Here is a 19,221-nt window from a genome sequence, read left to right as displayed (position 1 = left end):
ACATGGCACAACCAGAAGGACCTACAACTGGAATATACAACTATGTACTGGGCAGCTTTGGCGAGAAGAAAAAGAAAAAGGAAAAAAAAGCCAAGTGGTCCAATGTTCAGGAAAAAAGAAAAATGTGTGCAGAAATGAATCAAAATTACAGGGAGTAGTTACAATTTTTGCTGTAAAAACTCATTATTCCAGCTACTGAAGATGATCAAATTTCTTTTTTAATTGTAATTTTTTCCAGCTTTATTGAGAGATTATTGGCATATAACATTGTGTGAATTTAAGGTGTACAACACGATGGTTTGATACATGTATATACTGTGAGATGATCTGTGAATTCAAGTAGCAGATGGAATATTCTTATGTCTGCCTTAAAAACTACATTTAAAAAATGTACAGATACCCAACGGGCACCAAGATCAAGTACAATCAAGGCATTTTGCTTACAAATCAAAAATGTTTATTATATATTAAAATCTATAATATGATACGACAAAATACTTTATCCTGAAACCAGAAGCATCTTGGCAAAAATAGATTGCAAATTTGTATGCGACTCATTTGTGTGAGGTGATATTTTGAACCAAGTGGGAAAAGTGAATAAAGCTGTACAATAAAAAAAAAAATGATTATATAAAAAGCTGCATGCTTAACAGAAGGCCTATTCCTCTGCTTGCAACAAATAAGAGAATGTAACTTTGAAAGAAATTTTGCTGAATATACAACTTTAGCACAGGATATGAATATACTTATCAAATTTTAAAATAAACTAAAAAGAAGAGTACAGAAATTGGAAGTGTATGAATCACTGTTCGAGATTATCACTTATTACGGGAAAAGTACACATCAAACAGAAACTAAGGAGATCACAGATACTCTAATTTCACATTGAAAATGGAGATATGAAAAATTAAAGTATCTTCAGATTTTGGATTTTTAGCCAGAGATAAGTTATTTTCTACAAGCACTTGCAATTTACAAAAGGCAGCCACTAACTTAGCTCTTAAATATTCTGATTTACGTCCTACAGATAGTTATCTGAAATAGTTTTAAGCAGGATATCCTATCAATAATTTGTAATATAAATTCAGCATTGCGTTCGGATCTTCTAAAACTAATTTACCAATTTTGCTTAGTGCAATCTTATCCAAATTTTGAAGTGGCCTTAAGAATATTTTAACGATACCGGTCACAGTGGTGTCCTGCAAAAGAAGTTTCTGTAAGCTGAAGTTAATTAAAAATTATTTCAGATTGTCACTTGGTCAAGAGAAATTGTCAAACATGGCAGTTCTCTCAATGGAAAACAAGATAAGCAAAGAAGTACATTTTGAAAGTATTACTGGTGAGTTTGCTTCTATTAAAGCAAGGAAAGCAAAATTATAATAAATTCTATTTTGGGTATAAATAAAATATTTAAACTTAAAAATGTGAGTTTTAATACATCTATTTCTCAATTTGTCAGTATTTTTTTTCATGACTTTAATGTCTGAAACAAATTTAACCATTAAAAATCACCTTAAGGGGCCTGCTAAGCAGCGCAGCCGCTAAGTTCACACATTCTGCTTCAGTGGCCAGGGGTTCGCTGATTTGGATCCCAGGTGCGGACCTAGCACCGCTTGGCAAGCCATGCTGTGGCAGGCGTCCCACATATAAAGTAGAGGAAGATGGGCACGGATATTAGCTCAGGGCCAGTCTTCCTAAGCAAAAAGAGGAGGATTAGTGGCAGATGTTAGCTCAGGGCTAATCTTCCTCAAAAAGAAAAAAAAATCACATTAAAAAAATATAGGGGCACACAGTTTTCCTTCTGCCTCAGGCTCCGATGTGACTTGCCATGGCACTAGACCCAATATATGCTGTCTACAGGAGCAACACATCAGATAAAAAGACACAGATAGGGGCCGACCAAGTGGCATAGTGGATAAGTTGGCATGCTCTGCTTCAGCAGCCCGGTGTTCACTGGTTCGGATCCCAGGCAAGGACCCAGCACTGCTCCTCAAGCCATTGCTGTGGCAGCATCCCACATAGAAAAAAATAGAGGAAGACTGGCACAGATGTTAGCTCAAGGACAATCTTCCTCAAGCAAAAAGAGGAAGACTGGCAACAAATGTTAGCTCAGGGCCAATCTTTCTCGCCAAAAAAAAAAAAAAAGATAGTTTGAAAGTTAAAGCACACAAAAATATATACTGTGCAAACACTAAACTTAAGAAAGCTGGAATGGCTATATTAATAACAGATAAAATACATTTTGAGACTGTATTACCAGAGATGAAGAGAGACGTTTTGTAATAAAAGAATGAATTCATCAGGAAGACATAACATCATAAAAGTGTAAGACAACTCATAACAGAATTTTCAAATGCATGACACAAACCCAACAGAAATAAAGGGAGAAACACACAAGTCCACAATCATGATCTGAGATTTTAACACCCCTGGTTTGGTAGTGGATAGAATTACAAGATTAGCAAAATAATAGGGAGATTGCCACTTCCAAACAAGATAAAGTAATAGGCACCAAATTTACCTTCCTGCATGAAACAAGTAAAAATTTAGACAAAATATATGAAACAACAAATCTCAAGATATTGGACATCAGGCAATGAAAGAAAGTGATCCCTGAGAGATGGGAAATAAACAAGGTAAGCCTTATGATTGCCCAGCTTACTGCCTGGAGATAGAGAGGGCCAATTCAGGCAAAACCTAGAAGTCTGCCTGTGTTGAGAAGACAGAGCAGAGACTGTTGTGAAAGACTACGCAGTTAGAGTTAGCAGGGCAGAGTATCGGAGTATAGAGAGATTTGCAGAGAGACAACTCCAGAGACCTTCAGAGGGTTTCCATTGGTATTTAGCTGAGCGTTAATCAGCACAGGCTTGTGAGGAAACTACCCAAGGCCAGGGAAAAATACATGAAAAGATTAAACGGAACAATAGTTGGAATTCACACTGGGCAGGAAATAATGCCTTTTCCCAAAAGCTGGAGAGGAAAACCTCATAATTCATGGATCATTGGGTAGAGTACTAAGAAGGGTCTTGCCTTAGCAGTGGGGAAAATTAACCCTACTCTGAACGCTGCTCTGGTTCTGCCTAACAAAGCTTAAAAGCAGTACCTGAAAGTAACAAAGTGTTTCCAAGTAACTTAATCACATCCCAAAACAAAGTTCAAGAATAGTTAGAGGAATACAGAAATATCCAGTACCCAACAACATAAGAGTCACAATGTCTGGCATCCAATAAAAAATTACCAGGTATGCAAAGAAGCAGGAAAATACAACCCACGATGAAAAGAAAACAATTAATAGAAACAGACCCAGAAATGACACAATGAAAGAATTAATAGGTAAGGCCATTAAAGGAGTTATTGTGACTGTATTCCATATGTGCAAGAAGCTAGAGAAAAGAGTGGACATGTTAAGTAGAAATATGGAACATATATAAAAGACCCAAACTGAACTTCCAGAAGTGAAAACAATGCCTGATTTTAAAAGTACACTGGATGGGATTAATGGTAGATTAGACTTTCTGAAAGAAGAGATTAGTGAATTTGAAGATGTAATGATAGAAACTATCCAAAATGAAACACACAGAGGAAAAAAAAGACCTTAAGAATGATTATTTATAATAGCCAAAAAGTGAAAACAATCCAAATGTCCGTCAACTGATGAATGGGTAAATCAAATGTGGTATATTCATACAACGAATATTATTCAGCAATAAAAATGAATAGAGTACTGATACATGCTACAACATAGATAAACCTCGAAAACATTATGCTAAGTGAATGAAGCCAGTCACAAAAGACCACATGTTGTGTGATTCCATTTATATGACATGTCCAGAATAGGCAAATCTATAGAAATAGGAAAGTAGCTTAGTGGTTGCCTAGAGTTGGAGGGAAATGGGGAGTGGCTGCCAGTGGGTGTAGAGTTTCTTTTGGGATGGTAAAAATGTCCTAAAATTGTGGTGATAGTTGCACAATCCTGTGAATATACTAAAAAGAACATTGAATCATACACTTTAAATAGGTGAATTATATGAGATGTGAATTACATGTCATTATAGCTGTTTAAGAAATTTTAAAAATTAAAAAAAATTTTAAGATGTTAGCAGATAATTTTGCTGATAAGGAGTTTAAAATAAAAGCTACCTAGGGGCCGGCCCCATAATCGAGTGGTTAAGTTTGCATGCTCTGCTTTGGCAGCACATGGTTTTGCTGGTTTGGATCCTGGGAGCAGACATGGCACCGCTCATCAAGCCATGCTGAGGCGGCGTCCCGTATAGCACAACCAGAAGGACCTACAACTAGAATATACAACTATGTACTGGGGGGCTTTGGGGAGAAGAAGAAGAAGAAGAAAACAGATTAGCAACAGATGGTAGCTCAGGTGCCAATCTTTAAAAATAAATAAATAAATAAATAAAAGGTGGGGGAGATACCTAAATATGGAAGGAAAAAAATAAAAAACTGAAGAAGTTAATCACCACTAGACCTGCAGGACAAGAAACATTAAAAGAAGTCTTTCGGGCAGAAGGAAAATCATACCAGATGGAAACCTAGATCTACAAAAGGGATGATAAGCACCAGAATTGGTGACTACATGGCTAAACATAAGGACTTTTTTCTTATTATTTAATTATCTTTAAAAGACAACATAGTGTTTAAAGCAAGAGAGAGAGAGGAAGAACACCATATTGTGAGGTTTATAACACATGTAGAAATAAAATGTATGGCCAACAATAGCACAAATGTCAGGAAAGGAGAAACGGAAATATACTGTTATAAGTTTCTTATACTATATGTGAAACAGTACACTATCATTGGGATGGTGGACTGTAATAAGTTAAAGAATAATAAGGTAAAGTTAAACCCTCAAGCAACTACTAAAATGAGACAAAGAGTTATAAGTAATAAATCAAAAAAGGAGACAGAATGGTATCATAAAAAATACTCAATAAATCCAAAATAAGGCAAAAAAGAGATAACAGGGAAACCAACAACAGATAAGACAAATAGAAAACAAATAGTAAGATGGTAGATTTAAACCCAGCTATGTCAATGATCTAATAACAGAGCTTCAAAATAAATGAAGCAAAAACTGACAGGATTGAAAGGAGAAATAGACAAAGTCATGCATAAAGTCAGAGATTTCAGCACTCTTTTCTCAATAACAGATAGAACAATCAGACAGAAAATCAGTAAGGATGTAGGAGATTTGACCAGAACTATCAACCAACTCAACTTGACTGACATTTATAGAAGACTCCGCCCAGAAAATGCAGAAAATACATGCTTTTCAGGTATAATATTTACCAAGATAGACCATATTCTGGGCCATGAAACAAGTCTGAAGAAATGTAAAAGGATTCAAGCCATACTGTGTTCTCTGACCAAAATGGATTTAAATTAGAAAGCAGTAACAGAAATAGATCTGGAAAGTCCCCAAATATCTGGAAACTAAATAATATATTTCTAAATACCCCATGAGTCAAAGAGGAAATCAAAAGGGATATTATAAAGGGAAATTATAAAATGAATGTAATAAATGAAAACATAATATATCAGAATTTGTGTGATTCAGCCAAAGCAATAGTTAGAGGAAAATTTATAGTACCACATCACCTGAATTAAACAGAGGTTTAAAATCAATTACCCCAGCTTCCACCTTAAAGAATTGGAAAAATAATAGAAAAATAAGCAAAAGGAATAAAATAATAAAGATCAGAGTGGAAATCAGTGACATAGAAGACAGAAAAACAAAATAGAAAATCAATGAAACCACAATGGAACAGAATTGAAAGCTCAGAAATAAAACCACACATCTATGGACAGCTAATCTTCGACAAAGGAGCTGAGGGCCTACAATGGAGAAAAGAAAGTCTTTTCAACAAATGGTGCTGGGAAAACTGGAAAGCCACACGTAAAAGAATGAAAATTGACCATTCTTTCTCACCATTCACCAGAATAAACTCAAAATGGATCAAAGACCTAAAGCTGAGACCTGAAACCATAAGGCTTCTAGAAGAAAATGTAGGCAGTACACTCTTTGACATCAGTATTAAAAGGATCTTTTCGGACACCACATCTTCCCAGAGAAGGGAAACAATAGAAAGAATAAACAAATCAGACTAAAGAGCTTCTTCAAGGCAAATGAAAACAGGATTGAAACAAGAAAACAACCCACCAACTGGGAAAAAACATTTGCAAGTAATACATCTGACAAAGGCTTAATATCCATAATATATAAAGGACTCACACAACTCACCAACAAAAATTCAAACAACCCGATCAAAAAATGGGCAGGAAACATAAACAGACATTTCTCCAAAGAAGATATACGGATGGCCAATAGGCACATGAAAAGATGTTCATTATCGCTGATCATCAGGGAAATGCAAATCAAAACTACACTAAGATATCACCTTACACCCATTAGAATGACAAAAATATCTAAAACTAATAGTAACAAATGTTAGAGATGTTGTGGAGAAAAAGGAACCCTCATACACTGCTGGTGGGCATGCAAACTGGTGCAGCCACTATGGAAAACAGTATGGAGATTCCTCAAAAAATTAAAAATAGAACTACCATACAACCAAGCTATCCCACTACTGGGTATCTATCCAAAGAACTTGAAGTCAGCAATTCCAAAAGTCCCATGCACCCCAATGTTCATTGCAGCATTATTTACAATAGCCAAGACGTGGAAGCAACCTAAGTGTCCATCAACAAATGATTGGATAAAGAAGATGTGGTATATATATACCATGGAATACTACTCAGCCACAAAAAAGAACAAAACCGTCCCATTTGTAACAACATGGATGGACCTTGAGGGAATTATGTTAAGTGAAATAAGCCAGATAGAGAAGGACAATCTCTGTATGACTCCACTCATATGAGGAATTTAAAAATGTAGACAAAGAGAACAGATTAGTGGCTATCAGTGGAAAGGTGGGGGGTGGGCACAAAGGGTGAAGGGGTGCACCTACAACATGATTGACAAACAATAATGTACAACTGAAATTTCACAAGATTGTAACTTATCATTAACAATAAAAATTTAAAAGAAAATCAATGAAACCAATACTACTGAGAAGATCGGTAAAACTGATAAACTTCTAGACAGATTGATCAGGAAAAAAAAAGAGAGACGACACAAATGAGCAATATCAGGAATGAGAGAAGTGACATCACCACAGGTTCTAAAGATATTAAAAGGATAACAGGGGATACTTATACACCAACATTCATAGCAGCACTATCCACAATAGCTACAAGGTGGAAACAACCCAAGCGTCCATCACCAGATGAATGGATAAAGAAAATGTGGCATATGGATATCATGGAATATTATTTGCCCATAAAAAGGAATGAAATTCTAACACGTGCTATAATATGAATGAAACTTGAGGACACTATGCTAAGTAAAATAAGCCAGGCACAAAAGGACAAATATTGTACGATTCCACTTTTATGAGGTATCTAGAGTAGGCAAATTCCCAGAGACAGAAAGTAGAATAGAAGTTACCAGGGGTTGGGGGTTGGGGGTTGGGGGTTGGGGAGAATGGAGAGTTATTGCTTATGGGTACAGAGTTTCTGTTTGAGATGATGGAAAAGATTTGTAAATACAGAGTGGTGATGGTTACACCACATTGTGAATGTAGTTAGTACTACTGAATAACCCTGTATTTATTAAAGTTGAATTATCTTCCCATAAAGGAAATTCCAGGCCCAGATGGCTTCCTTGGGGAATTCTACCAAATACTTAAGGAAGAAATACTATCAATTCTACATAAACTCTTTCAGAAGGTTTAAGAGAAGGGGCTACTTCCCAACTCATTCTATGAGACTAGCATTACTCTGATACTAAACCAGAGAACAGCATTCTAAGGAAACTATACACAACTATCCTTTGTGAACAGAGATGCTAAAGTTCTTAACAACATTTTAGTAAATCAAATCCAACTATATATACAAAAGCTAATACATCAAGACAAAGTAGAATTTACTCCAGGAAGGCGAGAAAAACCACCGAATCATCTCAACAGATACAGTTTTTCTGTATTTGACAAAATCCATCATCCATTCCTGACTTTTAAAAACTCAGAAAACTAGAGATAAAAGGTAATATTTCCTCAATATGATAGAGAGCATTTACAAAAAAACTATAATTAACACCAAACTTAATGGCAAAAGACTGAATGCCTTTCCCCCTAAGATCAGGAACAAAGCAAGGATGTCCACTGTCATCACTTCAATTCAACATTGTACTGGAGGTTCTAACTAGTGCAACAAGGCAGGAAAGAAATAAAAGTCATACAGATTGGAAAGGAAGAAATGAAGGTGTCGGAGCCGGCCTGGTGGCGCAGCGGTTAAGTTCGCATGTTACGCTTCAGCGGCCCAGGGTTCGCCGGTTAGGATCCCGGGCGTGGACATGGCACTGCTTGGCACGGCATGCTGTGGTAGGCGTCCCACATAGAAAGTAGAGGAAGATGGGCATGGATGTTAGCTCAGGGCCAGTCTTCCTCAGCAAAAAGAGGAGGATTGGCAGCAGTTAGCTCAGGGCTAATCTTCGTCAAAAGAAAAAAAGAAAAAAAGAGAAAAAGAAATGAAGTTGTCTTTGGAGATAACATGATCCTCTATGTAGAAAATTGTATGGAATCTACAAAAAACTGACTAGAACTAATAAGTGACTTTAGCAAGATTGCAGGATACAAGATCAATATACTACACTTAATTGTATTTCCCGATACTAGCAATGACCCATAGGAAATTGAAATTTTAAAATACCATTCATGGGGTTGGCCCCGTGGCCAAGTGGTTAAGTTCCCACACTCCGCTTTGGCGGCCCGGGGTTCACCGGTTCAGATCCCAGGTGCGGACCTAGCGCCACTCATCAAGCCGTGCTGTGGCAGGTGTCCCATATATAAAGTAGAGAAGGTGGGCACGGATGTTAGCTCAGGGCTAATCTTTCTTAAAAACAAATAAAAATAAAATAAAATACCATTCATAATAGCATCAAAAACAAGAAAGTACATGTGAAAGACCTGTACACTGAGTACCAAACATAGCTGAGAGAAATTAAAGGTCTAAATAAATGGAGAGATACACCATGTTCATGAATCAGAATACTCAATATTATTAAGATGTCAATTTTCCTGAGCTTGCTCTATAGATTTAATGCAATCTCAGTAGCGCTTTTTTGTTGTCGTTGTTGTTTTAGAATTGAAAAATGGATTCTAAAATTCATATGGAAATGCATGCAACGGACCAAAACAACTTTGAAAAGCAAGAAAAAATTTGGAGGACTTGCACTTCCTGACTTCAAGACTTATTGTAAAGCTATAATAATTAAGACATTGTGGTATTGGTGTCAAGACAGGCAAATAGGGAGGTGGGGGTATTGGATGAAGGTGTCAAGAGGCACAAACTTGCAGTTATAAGATAAGTACTGGGGGTGTAATGCACCATATGATGACTATAGTTACCACCGCTGTATGATATATTTGAAGTTGCTAAGAGAGTAGATCCTGAGAGTTCTCATCACAAGGAAAAAAACACATTTTTTCTTTTTTTTTGTATCTGTATGAGATGATGGATGTTAACTAAACTTATTGTGTTAATCATTTCATAATATATGTAAGTCAAGTCATTATGCTGTCTACCTTAAACTTATACAGTGTTGTATGTCAATTATATCTCAAAAAGCTAGAAAAAAAAGACAGCTAAATATATCAATGAAAGAGAATAGAAACTCCAGAAATAGACCCACACATATATGGTCAATTGATTTTTGAAAAAGGTGCAAAGCCAGCGCAGAATGGATAATCCTTTTGACAAATGGTGTTGGAACAATTGGATATCCACATGCCAAAAGAAAAAAAAAAAGCAGAACAGTGATTGCCCCACGGGGGAGGGGATTGACTGGGAAAGGGTAGGAGGGAACTTCCTGGGGGTGATGCAAATATTCTATATGTTGATAGGGGTATGGGCTACTTGAGTATATTCATTATTTGTCAGGATGCTATGAATTTTGATTTGTGAATTTACTGTATGTAAACTTTACCTTTAAATTCCTGTAAACTAATATTGAACTCTAGTAAGGAGATTTGCTTTTGCAGAGGTATAGGTTATCAGTTGTGGGATTCTGAAACAATTAAGGGATTCTGAAAATCCCTTTTGTGTAATCTAGACTTGAGGAAACAAGTAAATATATTAGGAATAGTGGGAGCCAGGTTACTTACTAAAGGAGTTGCAAATATAAAGGAAGTTACAAATACGGGAGGAGGAAGAAAAGAATGAACCCTAAAGTGTTGAATTGGAATTGGAGGTATCAAGATCTCATGGTTTTAGGTAAGACAGTCAGAGAAGGAGAACTTTGTGTGTGCATGCGTGTGTGTGAGAGTGTGTGTGTGTGTATTTCCCATATCTGTTCACTGAGAGGACCTAGAAGCAGATATACCTCTAGCAACAAACAATGAGCCATTTTTTAATTTTTATTTTGAAATAATTTTAGATTTATAGAAAAGTTGCAAAATAACAATTCCTATATCCCCTTCATTCAGATGCTCCTATGTCAACATTTTGCCACCTTTTGTTTATCCTTCTCTGTCTCTCTGCCTCTGTCTCTGTCTCTGTCTCTCTCTGTGGTATGTGTGTGTATTTGTGTCATGGGTCCCCAACACCATCCCCAGGTTTGGTGATTCAGTAGGAGGATTCAAAGAATTCAACATATAGTTGTACTCATAGCTAAGATTTATTACGGTGAAAGGATAGATACATGATAGGATTAACAAGAAAACAAAGACAGGTGGGATCTGGAGAAATCCATACACAGGCTTCCTCACGTTCTCTAACTCCTTTGAGAAAAGGGAAAAGGCACACGGGCCAAAGTCCAGAGGAAACCAGGCACAAGCTTCCAAGAGTCTTCTCCCAGTGGAGTCACACAGGACACAATTAATTCCTCCAGCAATCAGTTGTGACAACATGTGTGATGTGTTGTCTACCAGGGAAGCTCATTAGAGACTCAGTGCCCAAGGTTTTCACTGGGGGCTGGCCACTAGTCACCCTCTACCCAACATGTACCAAAATTCCAGACTCTGTCAAGCAATGCAGGTGCTCAGCATAAATCACATTGTTTGTACAAACAGTTTAGGCATAGTGAACCATTCTTATCATTTAGAAAAGGTTTTATATCAGCGTAGGGAATTGTTTGCCAGCCAAGTTTCTAGATGCCAGTCTCAAGGGCCAACCTTGTAATCAGGTCTTTCTAAGGATAGGCAGTCTCAGGTCTAATACGTTAACTGTTTCTTTACGAAGACAGTTAAGAGAAAGATGTTCCCTTCTATAACCACAGTCAAAATCAGGAAATTAATACTGATATAATCCTATTATCTATTTTACAGATATTATTCAAAGTTTTCCAGTTGTCCCACTGATATCCTTTATAGTAAAATAAAAAACTTTTTCTGGTACAGGATTCAATCCAGGATCACATGTTGCATTTAGTTGTCATGTTCCTGTAGTCTCCTTAAATCTGGATCACTTCCTCAGTTTTTCTTTGTTTTTTTAAAGATCTTGATGTTTTTTAAGAGTACAAACCTGTTATTTTGTAGAATGTCCCTCAATTGGGGTTTGCCTGATGTTTTCTCATGATTAGATTCAGGTTATGAATTTTTGGCAGAAATACCACAAAAATGATGTTGAATCTTTCTCCGTGCATCACATCGGGAGGCAGGAAATACCAGTTTGTCCCCATATAGGTGATAATGTTGTTCACTTGATTAAGGTGGGGTCCACCCAGTTTCCCTACTGTAAAGTTACTCTGTTTCCCATTATAATTAAAAAGTAATTTGTGGGGAAATCCTTTGATACTATGTAAATATAGTGTTCCTCATCACACTTTCACCCCCAGCTTTAGCACTCATTACTGATTCTTGCCTGAAACAATTATTACAGTTGTCAATTTAAAAAGCAAATTCGGCTGTTAGTTTACCCTCAAAATGTGTTTATTGGTGAATAGCCAAAAGAATTGCAATTCAGGATGTGCATGCTATGGTGAACAACGGGAAAATCCAGAGAACAAAAGAGGGGAGCTTGCTTTTATAGAGAAAAAGGGGAGTAGGGAGGGGCTGTTCCAAAGGAAAGTCCATTGGGGGAAAGTAACAGTTCAGGGTGGCAACGGCTTCTCATTGGCTGGGCTGTCACCAGGTGGGAAGAGAAATCTTCCTTCAGTAGTAAAGTAGTTGTACCTTCTGTCAGAGACGCAAGCCTAAGTTTTTTTGCTGTTTGGAGTAATTGATGACTTATGATAGGGAGTGAGAGCTTCCCCTAAAGGCCTTCCGGACTCCAATTTAGTTGAGGTTTCTCTTACTCATTTCACATTGTGGTGGCTGCCAAATAGTGATTTCCTAATTCCATCATTCCTTCTACATTTATTAGTTGGCATTCCTCCATAGGAAGAGTTTTCCTTTGTCCTCCATTTATTTATTTAAATCAGTTTGGATTCATGGATCCTCTTTAAATTCAAATTCATTCAGTGGCAAATGAATTCAGATGATAAAAGAAGATGCTCCAGGCTCATCTTGTACTTTCCCTGCCCCAGCCCTGGAATTAGCCATTTCAACAAAGAGCCCTGGTCTCTGTTACTTCAGGGTAATTAGACAAGAGAAACCAATGAGAGGCACATGAATTGGAAAAGAAGAACTAATGATGTTTCTATTTTCAGATGATATGATTTTGTACCTTGTAAACCCTAGAGAATCAGTGATAAAACTAACTCTAACAAAGAAAGTATTCAGCAAAGTGGAAGGATATAAAATTAACATAGAGAAATCAACGGCTTTCATATATACAAATAATCAGAGGATGTAACGATAGAGAAAACCCCATTTACAATAGCAACAAAGGAGATAATACACCTTAAGAAGAAACCTAACAAGAAATGTGGGGAAAAAATCTATGTGAGGAAAACTTTAAAATGCATTTGTCAAAACCCATAGATCTTTACAGCACAAAGAAAAGTGCATCTTAATATGTGAAAATTAACCAGAAGGTCAGGACATCCCAGTATGGAACGGAGACTGTAACAATCGAATCTGACCGTATTATAAATGTCTGACATAACCTCACTGGAAGGGGTGGGGAGAAGACAGGTCAACTTAACTAACCTTGGAAAATAGTATTTTGACTGGAAATTCCAAGGCTAAAGACAAAAGGAATCATAGAAACACATTTAACTCAATTTTGGTAAAGTTGTTTCCCATAGGGGTATGGGTTAACAATTCTGATACTACTATACACATACACCGGCATTGAACAGTTACGTAAACGGGCAGAGGATGGTTGGGGCCAGGTTTCTCACCGTTGAAGTGGGAGGCCACAGAGAAGCAAGAAGGGAAGGCTAGTGAAGGGAGCAGAATATGGCACCCCAAAATGTGTCATTAGGCATGTGGATTATTTTAAGCTGAAGGCAATCAAGACCCAGCAGACTCAAGAAAAATTTACCTCTCCCTTAACTGCCTAAAAAATTTAGAAAGGGAGCCTGGCCAAAAAGAGAGCTATTACCAGAGATAGCTATTTTTCTTATTGAGGTTACATTAGTTTATAACATTATATAAACTTCAGGTGTACATCATTATGTTTTGACTTCTGTATAGACTGCATCCTGTTCACCATCAAAAGTCTAGTTGCTAGGGGCCGGCCCAGTGGCGCAGTGGTTAAGTTCGCAAGTTCTGCTTCTCGGCAGCCCGGGGTTTGCCGGTTCGGATCCGGGTGCGGACATGGCACTGCTTGGCAAAAGCCATGCTGTGGTAGGCGTCCCACATATAAAGTAGAGGAAGATGGGCACGGATGTTAGCTCAGGGCCAGTCTTCTTCAGCGAAAAGAGGAGGATTGGCAGCCATTAGCTCAGGGCTAATCTTCGTCAAAAAAATAAAAAAAAAGGGAAGGGCACATGACCCCCACCTCTGAATAGTGGGAGTGCCAAAAACTTAAAAAAAAAGTCTAGTTGCTATCTGTCACTGTACACATGTGCCCCTTTACCCCTTTCACCCTCCTACCGCCCCCTTCCCCTCTGGTAACCACCAATCTGTTCTCCATATCTACGTGTTTGTTTGCTTATTTAGCTTCCATATATAAGTGGAGTCATACAGTAATTGTCTTTCTCTGTCTGACTTATTTCCCTTAGCATAATACCCTCAAGGTTGATCGGGTCGATTTGTTTTTTGTTGTTGAGTTGTATGAGTTCTTTATATATTTCGGATATTAAGGATTTAACCCCTTATCAGATATATGACTTGTAAATATTTTCTCCCAGTTGGTAGGTTGTCTTTTCGTTTTGTTGATGGTTTCCTTTTCCATGCAGAAGATTTGTAAAGAATCCACCAAAAACGTGTTAGAAATAATGAACAAGTACAGTAAAGTCGCAGGGTACAAAATCCACACACAAAAATTAGTCATGTCTTTATACACTAATAAAGAACTAGCAGAAAGAGAAATCAAAAATACAATCCCATTTATAATTGCAACAAAAAGAATAAAATACTTGGGAATAAATTTAACCAAGGAAGTGAAAGCCTTATACAGTGAAAACTATAAGACATTGTTGAAAGAAACTAAAGAAGACATAAAAAATGGAAAGATATTCCACGCTCATGGATTGGAAGAATTAACATAGTTAAAATTTCCATGTTACCTAAAGCAATCTACAGATTCAATGCAATCCCAATCAGAATCCCAATGACATTCTTCACAGAAATAGAACAGATAATCCTAAAATTTATATGGAACAACAAAAGATCTCGAATAGCCAAAGCAACCCTGAGAAAAAAGAACAAAGCCGGAAGTATCATAATCCCTGAATTCAAAATATACTACAAAGCTATAGTAATCAAATCAGCATGACACTGGCAGAAAAACAGACACACAGATCTATGGAACAGAATTGAGAGCGCAGAAATAAACCCATACATACATGGACAGCTAATTTATTTCTTAAACACATTTTTTTAAATAGTTACTCTCACTCTCTCTTCTTTTCGCTTGGAAAGATTTGCTCTGAACTATCTGTTGCCAATCTTCCTCTCTTTTTTTTTTCTTTTTCCTCCCCAAAGCCCCAGTACATAGTTGGATATTCTAGTTGTAGCTCCTTCTAGTTCTTCTATGTGAGCTGCTGCCACAGCATGGCTACTGACAGATGAGTGGTGTGGTTCCACACCCGGGAACCGAACCTAGGCTGCTGAAGTGGAACACACCAAACTTTAACCACTAGGCCATCAGGGTTGGCTCTGGACAGCTAATTTTTTTAAAGATTTTATTTTTCCTTTTGCTCCCCAAAGTCACCCAGTACATAGTTGTATATTCTAGTTGTAGGTCCTTCTAGTTGTGGCATGTGGGACACCACCTCAGCACGGCCTGATGAGTGGTGCCATGTCCGCACTCAGGACTCGAACCGGCGAAACCCTGGGCCACCAAAGCAGAGCCCACGAACTCAACCACTCAGCCGTGGGGCTGGCCCCTGGAGAGCTAATTTTTGACAAAGGAGCCAAGAACATACAATGGAGAAAGGAAAGTCTCTTAAATAAATGGTGTTGGGAAAACTGGACAGCCACATGCAAAAGAAGGAAAGTAGACTACTATCTTACATGATACACAAAAATTAACTCAAAATGGATTAAAGACTTGAATCTAAGACCTGAAAGCATAAAACTCCTAGAAGAAAACATAGATAGTATGCTCTTTGACTTTGGTCTTGGCAGTAACTTTTTGAATATCAAGTCTCCTTAGGGAAGAGAAACAAAAGAAAAAATAAACAAATGAGACTACGTCAAACCAGAGATAACTTTTTATCTGAAAGACTTACCTGCATGGCAAGACAAACATCTGATTACCAAACATCTGCTCTTCTTATTGTCCTGTGAATTGCCCTCTTCCCCTTTGCAGCCTCAGACCCCTAACCCTTTCCTTAGCTCAGGATGGCATATAAGCCTCAGTTGCCTGACTGCTTTTGGGTCCCATATTTTTGTGGGGCTCCTGTACATACAAAATTAAATTTGTTTTTCTCCTGTTAATCTGTCTTATGTCAATTTAATTATTAGACCAGCCAAAGAAGCTAGAAAGGTAGAAGGAAAATTTTTCTGCCCTGACACTAGAATGAACCACGTGGTGCTGGAATATCAGTATGAATTCATTTATCTTAAAAGATATACAGATGGATAGATACAGAAATAATTATAAATATGTGTGTATACATGGGTTAGTATACATACATCTATTTCCTAGCTCCTAGGATTATAAATATGGTCAAAAGACAAGTGACAAACTGGGAGAAAATATATGCAACATATACTACAGTAAAGTGTTAATATCCTCAATATACAAAGAACTCTTGAAAATTGAGGGAAAAAGTTCAAAAATCCAATAGAAAAGTGGGCAAAAGATGTGAGCAGACAACTCACACATTAGAAAAGGATATTAAAATGGTCCTTAAATATACGAAAAACATAATCTCACTCATAATTAGAGAAATACAAATTAAAACCACACTAAGAGAATGGATAAACAAATTGTGGTATATCCATACTGTGGAATCATACTCATCAATAAAAAGGAAAAAAATACTGATACACACAGCAACTTGGATGAATTTCAAAAGCATTAGGCTGAGTGAAAGAAGCCAGACATGAAAGAGTGCATACTGTTTGATTCCATTTGTATGAAATTCTATAAAAGACAGATATAATCTACAGTGACAGAGAGCCAATCCATGGTTGCCTGAGGTGGGTGGTGGGGATGGGGCACAAAGGAACCTTTTGGGGGTGATGGAAATACTCTATATATTGATTGTGGTGGTGGTTACAAGGTTGTATACATCTGTCAAAACTCGCTGAACTGCACCCCTACAATAAATATATCTATCTATCTAGATATAGATACGTAGAGAGAGAGAGAAAGAGAGAGAGAGAAGCTCAATAAAGTTCAAGAAATTACAAAAGAAAAAAATAGCCCTGGATGAAAACACTTCCCCACAGCAGGCAAATCATTTACTCCTACAAAAATGAGAAGAAAAAAAAAAAAACTACAATGAGATACCATTTCTTACCTCTCAGATCGGAGACAATTTATAAATACAACAACACAGTCTGTTGGAGAGGCTGTGGAGAAACAGGCACTCGAATACCTTGCTAGTGGGAATGAAACTGAACAGCCCTTTTGGGAGGAAATTTGGAAACACATAACAAAACTACGTATGCACTTTTTGATGCATATCAAATAATAAATAATAAATAAATTATTTATTAGATAATTTATTTATTAGATTTATCAGATAATAAAAAAATAGATATATGTACAAGGGTGTTCTTTTTGGCATTGTTTATAATTGCAAAATATTGAAAATAACTTACATGGGCAAACATAGGAGAGTGGTTAAATTATGATACATCTATAAGATGGGGTACTATGTAGCTGCAAGGAGACACTATCAAATGAAAAATGCAAAGTATGCTACCATTCATGTAGGATAAGTAAGATATACAGGTATTGGCTCATTCGTGCAAAAGGAAACACAGAAAGGATAAGGCAGAAAGCAAACAGATTGGTTACCTCAACAAGAGTGGGAGGGGCAAAATGGGATTCAAACAGAAGCAAAGGGACCTAACCGAATTTCAAATGATTCACACAGCCTCACTGAAGAGGCCTGGGAGGGGGAGAACTAACCCAAGTATTTATCTATTTATTTTTTTTTGGTGAGGAAGATTGGCCCTGAGCTAAGATCTGTGCCCGTCTTCTTCCATTTTGCATGTGGGATGTCACCACAGCATGGCTTCATGAGTGGAGCATAGGTGGGCACCTGGATCTGGACCTGAGAACCCTAGACTGCCAAAGAGAGTGCATGAAATTAACCACTACGCCACTGGGTGGCCCCCCCAAGTAATTTTTGAACACAGTATTTTGACTACCATCAGATTAAAGACAAAAGGAACTGCATCAAATATTGAAACTGTAGTAGGCTTACTAAACAAGTATTTTGACTATAGACCACCATGAGCCTAAAGACAAAAGAAACTGTAAAAACAAGTATTGACCTCTAGTTGGTAGATTAGTTTTTCACAGCCTTATGCGTTAGTAATTCTGGTTACTTAATGTGTAGTATATGATTACACAAATAAGTAAACTTATTGTAAATAATGGGAGCCAGTTTTCTTCCTGTTGGAAAAGGGATTTACAAATGTGGAAAGTGAGAAAACTAGAATGAACCTTGAGTTGTTGAGTTGAAATGGAAGGTATTAATAATGAATTTATGTTTTAAAAATATATATTCCTATAGCAATATATATATAAATAGACACAGATACGTGTGTACAGATGGATTAGAATACATACATATATTTCCTAGCTTTGTACACTGAGAGGTTCTAGAAACAATTACACCCTAGTAGCAATGAACACTTTCTCAACTGGGGCTGAAAAAGAATAAGGTGAGTCTGGATCATCTTGTAGTGCCAGAAAGCAAGGAAGTGCTAAAAAAAATAAACGAAAAATGATGGGGCATGTCAAAGAGACACAGAAGTCAACTTGAAGAAGCTCCCACTGGCCAAATCTGGGACAATTTGAGGGTTAAAGGAAATAATGATAGTGATTGATTATAATTCATTGAATAAAATAAGAACATGAGTCTGTATAAATATAAATACATAAATAAATGGGAGAGAAGAGAAAGCTCTTCCTTATAGTAGAATAGCAACTAATAAATATTAAAAGAATGTTGGTGTTAGAAAATCATCAACGGATGCTGAAGCCAACGGTTCAAAAATTTTATATAGAGAGAATGTTAAAGCAAAGGTGGCAAAATGTAAACAATTGATGAATCTGGGTAAAGGGTGCATGGAATTCCCTTGTACCATTCTTGCTTTTCTGTACGTTGAAACTGACAGCAAAATTAAGTCACCGGCACATCCCCCTCCAAAAAAAAGAAAGATAAAGAAAATAGGGAGTATTTTAGTACTGGAATGTTGTTGCTAAACATACTTCCTAACTTTTTTCTTTCTCAAATAAAAACTACTGCTTGGGTGGCAGGTTTGTAGAGGGGGCCCGGGAAGCTTAAGAGAGGCCTATAATGCATTTTAATACTTATTTGGATGTTCCTGGTGTTTCGCCATCCTGTTTTTCTTTTGTTTTGTTTGTTTTTTAAATGAAGCTGTTTCGTTTGACTCACTGCCATCCTTT

The sequence above is a fragment of the Equus przewalskii genome, chromosome X, assembly GCF_037783145.1.
Source record: "Equus przewalskii isolate Varuska chromosome X, EquPr2, whole genome shotgun sequence".
Taxonomy (NCBI): Eukaryota; Metazoa; Chordata; class Mammalia; order Perissodactyla; family Equidae; genus Equus; species Equus przewalskii.
The sequence above is the reverse complement of the archived record's forward strand: the minus strand, read 5'-3'. Positions refer to the sequence as shown.